Below are 9,176 nucleotides of genomic sequence, written 5' to 3' on the forward strand. Positions count from 1 at the left end.
TCATTGTCGTCATTATGAAGCCAGCGGAGTAGCGATTTCTCATCCCTGCTTAGCAAATATTCTGCAATATCCACAGTTTGAGACTCTGGACTTCGTCTAACCATCCGTCAGTTGCCTTCAAGGGGTCAGAAATTTGTTTGTCTCCAACTATCAACAAGGACTGGTCATTTTCAACAGCAGCTCTCGTTTCCTCCTTCGTCGGCATCAACAGTAGTTTCTGTAATAATGCAGCACACGCAAGCACAGCCAGCTCTTCTTTCCTTTTCTGTCCACTGCCATACGTAGTCCTGGTTGTAACAGGCAATCCGCGTTGCTTAAAACGCTTTAAATTGTCAACTTTCCAGCAGTTGAAATGATCCAAATCATAGCACTCCTCGCTGCTTTCCGCCGTCATAACATGTGGATTGGTAGCTGAAAAATTTAGCGTACCCATAATGCACCGCACGGCCCGAGACGTGCACTTCGCTTATTCTCTCATGGGTTTCCCAGTGAAAATTCCAGCCTAACGTTGCATTCAAGACATTTTCCCCATGCTACAGGTGGGAATATCCAAACTGTCTACGGTTCTGAATATAGTGTTAGGACACACTTACCAAACAGGTACCACACAAGCAGCAAGCAGTTAGCGCTCAGACATGCCGCTACTGGACACTTAGCATATAGTAAACATGCAGTTAGCATACGGTTAGCATGTAGTTAGCAGACACTTAGCAGATCATTCTTGGACATCTAAGAGGACGGCTACACGTGAAAAGAATAAAAATGTGATTGCAGAAGATTTGCAGGAAAACTGTTTGGTTTGTGGGTATAGCTTCTTTTTTAAACAGGTGAGAAAGTGAAATATGTTTTTAGTTTTAAACTGACGAGTGTTGACTAAATGCACATTTAAGTGATTGTGTCGCTGTTTTAATTGTCTCACTTTTATAAGTTCCACATTAAGTTAGTTCTAATTCATCAGGATGAGAACCATTTTATTTATTCGTCTTCCACGTAAGTGAAGTTTAATGTGCTTTAGTCAAACGCCGAATTAAAGACATTAAATGTAATGACTCTGACGACTAATGGTGCGTTCAAGAGCACCTCGTCAACGTGGAAAAGTTGGAAATTTCAAAGTTTAACAACAGAAAGTTGCCTGAAGCTGCTGGCAATGTGAGAAATATCAGTCTGGATGTCAGAAGGTGTTTTTATTAGTTGATCACAAAGATAATGGACAACAAGGTAATAAAGGAGAATGTGCAGTTTAAAGTCTACGCCGCAATGTTTGAGGCTAAATCACAGCACCATTTATGCGCCATAAGAAATCAAAATAAGAAAAGTGTTGTTCAAAAAGTGAGAGGTCAGTAACATGAGCTGGAAGGTTCTGGTCCTGTTGAGGACTTTGAGGACCTGGTGAGTCCTTCAGATGCTGCACCAGTCATTGCCCACAAGGAGATGAGCTTTGGCACGACGTTTTCCCTGCACAATGCATGACGCCCAGCAGCTGCTGAACTTCTGTCATTGGGAGGTGGAGCCACGTCTTTACATTTAGGTTTAATTAGTATGAACTTTCTTTGGTGGTCAGAGTTCTTGTCCTGCAGGAACACTTTGTTTTTCTGTTTTTTTTAATGAGACAAACCCATGCACTCAGAGGACGCATTCCTCTGCTAGCCAAGAGATGGCAGTCAGACAGTTGACTTTGATGTCAATCGGATCTTTATGACATCATAAAGCAAGAGTGAAATAAAATAACTTTTTTCATGAACTTTCATCTGATCAGAGCACCACCTCTTTGCAGACTTCACATAGTTTAATTTGTGTGTGTGTGTGTGTTTGTGCCAAAAACACATAGACAATCGGGTCTGAAAAAACTTTTTTCTGAGACAAGAGTTTTTCTTCATTCAACCATCAGTTTATGGAACAAATTTCCACAAGACGTAGTAAAGATGACGGGGTGGACACCTTCATGAGTCTCCTTCATGACCATCTGCGCTCACCTGCCTCTTCCTGACTTGTTCCCTCATCCATTTGTGAACAGTGTTGGGTGTTGCTGTAATCACATTTGTCTGTAACACAGTAATATAAGGCTTTAACTGTTCTCACTGCAGTTCCTAAGCGCATGTACAAAGTTTACTGGATTCCCTAAACGCAACATGAACTTTATGCAGTAACTTTGTTTTTCTCACAATCAGTGAAGAAAAGGAGTCCAACAGTGTCTGTCTGTCTGTCTGTCTGTCAGTGTCCACAATATTCAGGGAAACAGTGCTGGTTTCAGTCAAATAAACTGAAGGAAAAACCTGTGGATTAAAGACCTTCATTCACTTTCCCACTGGCTGCTGTACAGTAAGTCAAATGCCTGTTAATTCCTTTTTTTTGTCGAGGCACCTTGCTTTAATAATTGTGACTACACACACACACACACACACACACACACACACACACACACACACACACACACACACACACACACACACACACACACACACACACACACACACACACACACGCTAATAACAATAGATATTTGTTATATAGGCTATTTTGGAGCAATGCAAAAGTAAGAAGTAATGCAACAAATTACTTTCCACAGAGAATAAAGAATTCAAGTATTACATTTTTTTTTAAGTAGCGAGTAAAGGGTAATAGAGTACTTAAGTATGTGTCAAACTGGCTCCACATTTTCTTTTAAAATGGCCATTTTATGCTTTTAAGACCAATTGGAGTGTAACATTCGGGGTTTTCACATATCCCATAATCCCTTGCGTGCCAGAGAGTCGCTGCAGTCAAAACAACATAAAGAATCCACACGATGGCAGTTGTAAATGAATGTATGTAATTTTGTATGCTTTTCATCACGTTAATAAGAGACTGCTACATGATATCCTGAAAACTTGCTAAAACAATTATAACAAATAATCCGTGTCTGTTACATTTAATCTGCATGGAATTTAATTAGCGCAAACTGAATTTCAGACATATTATATATATTAGTCTGGAACAAAGAGGACAAACAGTGTTGTAAAGAACAATAATCAAGACGTTAAAGCACAAACTTCACTTTCCCCCAGAACGACATGATCAGGAAGCGATTGTAGCTCACAGCAGCTCCCACTGAAAATAACGGAGAGACAGACTGTGATTCTCACATGTTTACATAAAACAAACACAATAACAACGTCTATAAACCCAGAGAATATATTCACGAGAGTTTTAGGCACAATATAAAAATAGTTTTATGTTGCGATGTTAATGGTGTTGTCCGTGTGCGGCGGTTAAAGTGCAGCGTGATCAGAGCGTATCAATGCAGTTCTCAATGTTACTGAGATCTCGCAGAGCGGCGACCTCTCCGAGGTTTTACGGGATTTGAAACTTGAAAAGCCTCAATGGGGATGTTTTCCATCTTCCTGGACACTGATGATGGATTAGCTTTTTAAACTGGGATACCACACCAGGAGGATGCTGGGTTTAGCAGAGAGGGCGCTTTTAGTACCCGATTATCTCTTAAACAAATAACATTGTGAAAAAAAAAATGACATGAGGTGCTGTAGCCAGAATGTGGCCAATGACATCCATCGAGTTCTCATTGTGCATATAGCATTAGCACTTAGCATAAAACTGCTAGCTAGCTAGCTTGCCAAATTCCTTGCAGTCACCTGGAAAATAATGACCTTTCCACATGATCAGATTTTCCCTCGATGTCATGGTTTTGGCTCATTAGAAAACTCAGACTGTGACTGTGAAGGGATTCATTTTAACCCTAGCAACCGTTTGTATAGAACCAGCTGAGTGGTTGTCAAGGGGCTGTGATGTCATCACTTTCGGTACTCTAGCAATACTTTTTGTTGGAATAAAGACCACAACAGTGTTGTGAACCATTTTTGACCAGTTGCTGACATAATGTTACATAATTTAAATAAATAATAAAAGCACCATAGAGCTAGCATCTGATGCGCGTATAAAATTTTACATTCATAGTCTTTATAAAATGAGAACATGCATCTTACATGTTAATATACCAGTTTAATCTGGTGAAAGTCATTATAAAACACTTCATCTTGTCCCACATATGTACGAGGTCTGTGATATAAAAAGCGGTCCTTTTTATTTTTTTCCAAAAATAAATGGATTTGATTCATATGTTTTTACGTCAGACAAGCTTGAACCCTCGTGCGCATGCGTGAGTTTTGTCATGCCTGTCGGTGACGTCATTCGCCTGTGGGCAGGCTTTGAGTGAGGTGTGGGCCAACGTTCTTCTTGATAGAAGGTCCGTTGATGCGGTCACAAGGAGCTGCGCGGTACAAGCGTGTCGTCACCTCATCGCCGTCGTGTTCCACTGACTTAATCAACAGTTGTATCGGCGCCATTACTGATGGTTCCCTCTCAAACGCTGCCTATCTCATTACAGTAATGAACTTTATAATTACCTCCACCCCCTCAGAGAAGAATGGAAGCCATTAAGGCACTGGGATTGGCTTTTATATCATTTACTTAGCTCAGGACACTAACCAGCAGACATTTTCCATCTCAATAAGCTCTCACATCCTTCACGTTGTTGGCATCACTTTTTCTTCTTTTTTTTCAGCAGACTGACAGGCTTTGAGCAGTTTCACAGCTAAATTACAGCATATTTCTTAAAAGGAGTCTAATTATTCAATCCAACAGTGATTCTGACTCCCCCCCCCCACAGTTCACTCAGTGATTTGGTTCTTCAACCACCAGTTTATAATTAAAAATTTGACTAAAAGGATTCAGACATCACACCGACGGGTACAAGGAGCTGACTGGAGTCCAAAAAGGCCAAACCTGAGTGTGCACCCGTATTTTTCTGTTGTTTGAATGAGATTATGACTATTTGAGGGATGTTAGCCCCCTAATGTTAGCCCCCGTCACCCCTCCCCACAAACACAGACACAGACATTCAGTAACGCATATCAACATGTGCAATAAATAATACAGTCTGTTTATATATCTAAAATTATATGACGGCTGAGTGGATCCTTGTCATTTGATTGGTGCTTTGTATGTCATGTGACATGGATTATTTGTCCCATTTGTGTTGCGTTGCATTTAGAGTGCAAATTTGGTTCCATACGTTTGGTACCATTGCACTCTACACACACACACGCACACACGCACATGCACACACATATGCACGCATGCGCGCACACCTGCACTCGCACACACACAAAACAAATCCACTGCACTGTCTGGAGGCTGTTAGCAGGAAGTTAGAACGAAAAGCTGGACTAATTTCTGATGTGATTTTTTTTTCGCTGAACTGAGGATGTACACCAGGGGTGGCCAAGTTCGGTCCTCGAGAGCCACATTCCTGACCCTCTTAGTTGTCTCCCTGTTCCAACACACCTGAATCCAATGAAAGGCTCATTAAAAATCTGCTAACGAATCTTTCATTGGATTGGACCGAACTTGGCCACCCCTGATGTACACAGTCTTTTTTTTGTAGTACACGCGTGCACAAGTGCCAAGCTGGTTGTGTAAACATTCATTATTTGTATTCTATTCTATTCTATTCTATTCAAACTGGAGTGGCTCAGTGGGCGGCATTAGCACACCAGCACATAGCGCTAGCAACATTTTACAAACTCTGCATCTCAGGAAAATGGCACCAAATGGATATCTGCTGAAAGCTGATCTTCCATATCACAGTGCCTCATTCACAAACCACCTTGGGTCTTGGATGGCAACCACCCATGCAATGGGTACAACCCCACATCTCCACAATAACCATCTAAACACCAACATGTATTTCTGCTACAGCCAGGTGAAACACTGTGTATCTGTGGCCTTCTCCAGCCACTGGGATCTTCAACACTGATGCATCTACATGCTGGATCAGATCCACAGAAATGCACCATATGGACAAAATCACTTGGCTGCAGGAAACAGAGGGTCATTTTGGAGTTGTGGGGATGAATGAGATGTCTGTCCGGGAGGGTGCCATCCAGGACCCAAGGCAGATCTGTGGTGACATTGATGTGGTACCAACGCATGCCTCCAGCCATGGTAGCTGACAGTCCTTCACAATACAAGTGATTCTCCTAATCTTAGTCTCTTTGTGTAACCATTTGTTTGACACACAACCATTCCAGTGGAGTCCAGGTCTGACAACCATCCAGGACCCTGCAGACTTGGACCATCATTCTCCTGCAAAGATATCAGCATCGTCACACACCTCTGTCCAGCGACCTCATGACTCCTTAAGATCTTCTCAGGCTTCTCTGGATCTCAAAGGCTGAGTGCCCAGACACATGAACACCACTGCTGAGATTCCAGATTTATAATTTAAAGCTTCAGCGATATGTGGCATTTGCTTCTCCTGGCATTGCAAATGAGCTTTGTTTCACTCTGGGAGACAGGTGTCATACCTATGGACTAGAGCAGGGGTAGGCAACCTGTTCCAGAAAGAGCCATGAGGGTGCAGGTTTTCTTTGCAGCCGCTGACTCCACCAGGTGATTTCACTGATTAACTGATTCCATCTGACTAGAAGGAGAGAGCATATCTCACCTATATTGGACTCTCTTCATTGGCTTCCTGTTAATTCTAGAATAGAATTTAAAATTCTTCTTCTTACTTATAAGGTTTTGAATAATCAGGTCCCATCTTATCTTAGGGACCTCGTAGTACCATATCACCCCAATAGAGCGCTTCGCTCTCAGACTGCAGGCTTACTTGTAGTTCCTAGGGTTTGTAAGAGTAGAATGGGAGGCAGAGCCTTCAGCTTTCAGGCTCCTCTCCTGTGGAACCAGCTCCCAATTCAGATCAGGGAGACAGACACCCTCTCTACTTTTAAGATTAGGCTTAAAACTTTCCTTTTTGCTAAAGCTTATAGTTAGGGCTGGATCAGGTGACCCTGAACCATCCCTTAGTTATGCTGCTATAGACGTAGACTGCTGGGGGGTTCCCATGATGCACTGTTTCTTTCTCTTTTTGCTCTGTATGCACCACTCTGCATTTAATCATTAGTGATCGATCTCTGCTCCCCTCCACAGCATGTCTTTTTCCTGGTTCTCTCCCTCAGCCCCAACCAGTCCCAGCAGAAGACTGCCCCTCCCTGAGCCTGGTTCTGCTGGAGGTTTCTTCCTGTTAAAAGGGAGTTTTTCCTTCCCACTGTAGCCAAGTGCTTGCTCACAGGGGGTCGTTTTGACCGTTGGGGTTTTACATAATTATTGTATGGCCTTGCCTTACAATATAAAGCGCCTTGGGGCAACTGTTTGTTGTGATTTGGCGCTATATAAAAAAAAATTGATTGATTGATTGATCTGCTCAAAGTGATATTAATCAGTAAAATCACCTGGTGGAGTCAGCGGCTGCAAAGAAAACCTGCACCCTCATGGCTCTTTCTGGAACAGGTTGCCTACCCCTGAACTAGAGGATGGGATTAAATGAATACAGGCCCATCACCCTGACATCTGTAGTCATGAAGTCTTTAGAACTGCTGATTTTGTGCCACTTGAAGGACATCACAGGACCCCTGCTGGACCCCCTGCAGTTTGCCTACCGGGCAAACAGGTCAGTTAAGGATACAGTCACCATGGGACTGCATTGCATCCAGCAGCACATGGACTCTGCAGGGACGTATGTGAAGATCCTGTTCGTGACTTCAGTTTGGCATTCAACACCATCATCCCCGACATTCTTCACAAAAACTCTCCAACCTGATGTTTGCGGAAGACACCACCATCAATGGACTCATCCAGGATGGTGATGAACAGTTGGTCCTTTGGTGTGGTCAGAACAACTTGGAGCTGAACCTGCTCAAGACTGTGGAGATGATAGTGGACTTCAGGAGGACCCCCCCACCCCCCATTCTCAACAACACTGTGCTTACTGTGGACACTTTCCGGTTCCTGGGGTCCATCATCTCCCGGGATCTGAAGTGGACCTCCCACATAGACTCCATCAGGAAAAAGGCCCAGCAGAGAATGTACTTCCTCAGACAGCTCAGGAAGTTCAACCTGCCCCAGGAACTGCTCATCATCTTGTACATATCCATCATCCAGTCTGTCCTGTGCATTTCTATCTCTGTTTGGTTTCTCTCTGCCTCCAAACATGACTGGCACAGACTTCAACCAACTATCAGGTCTGCAGAAAAAACCATCGTAGCCAGCCTGCCCCCCATCCAGGACTTATACTGGTCCAGGACCAGGAAGCCAGCTGGTAACATCTCTGCAGACCCCTCACACCCTGGACACACACTGTTTTAACTTCTCCCTCTGGTGGATGTTACAGAGCTCTGTATATCAGAACAATCAGACACAGGAACAATTTCTTTCCACAGGCCGTCACACTGATGAACAACTTAACCTGACAAAAAACTCACTCAATCATCTACCTCATGTACAACTTCAATCTGTTTCTCCTTTGCACATATTATTTGCACAGTTTTATTGTGAATCATTTAGTGTTTAGTGTATATTTATACATGCTTGTACAGAGAGAGTACAGTTCAAACCAGAGTCAAACACCTTGTATTCTTTGAAGATCCTAAAATAATAAAAGCTATTCTGATTCTGACATGTTGTCCCACTCTGGAAAGGAAGGCCTGGATGTGGTACAGCTCTCTGTGCCGGGGAAGGTGCTTGCAAGCATCTTCCTTAACAGGGTTCAGTTTCACTTACTTGCCCCTCAGTGGACAGAACAGTCTGCTTTCACATCCAAGAAATCAACCAACTCAACTGAGTTCCCATTGAATGTAAACATGAATAAAGGCACATTCACCCATTCACACACTGATGTAAGTGTCCTACCACGGCAAAGTGTTGAACTGCACAGCAGGATTCATTTGGGGATCATTGACCTTGCCCAACAGCCTTTAGTGATTTTCCAGTCTGACAGGGATTTGAATTGAAAACTCCTGATGTTGATTTTCTCAAAGCATTGGATAAGTTGAGGAGAATCACTTGCACTGTGAGGGAGCATCAGCTTGGACATTTTGGACATCTAGACTGAGATCCTTTGGAGTGAACAGGCCTCTGCTTAAGACCTTCTACAATTCTGTTGTAGCCTCAGCTCTCCTCTATGCTGTTGTCCGTTGGGCCCTGGGCAGCATAGAGCGGAAGAGAAAGAGACTGAACAAGCTGGTCAGGAAGTCCAGCTCTGTCCTGGGCTGTCCTCTGGACTCTCTGGAGGAGGTGGCTGAGAGGAGGGTGTTAACCAAGTTCAAATCCATCATGAACAA

The sequence above is a fragment of the Thalassophryne amazonica genome, chromosome 4, assembly GCF_902500255.1.
Source record: "Thalassophryne amazonica chromosome 4, fThaAma1.1, whole genome shotgun sequence".
Classification (NCBI taxonomy): domain Eukaryota; kingdom Metazoa; phylum Chordata; class Actinopteri; order Batrachoidiformes; family Batrachoididae; genus Thalassophryne; species Thalassophryne amazonica.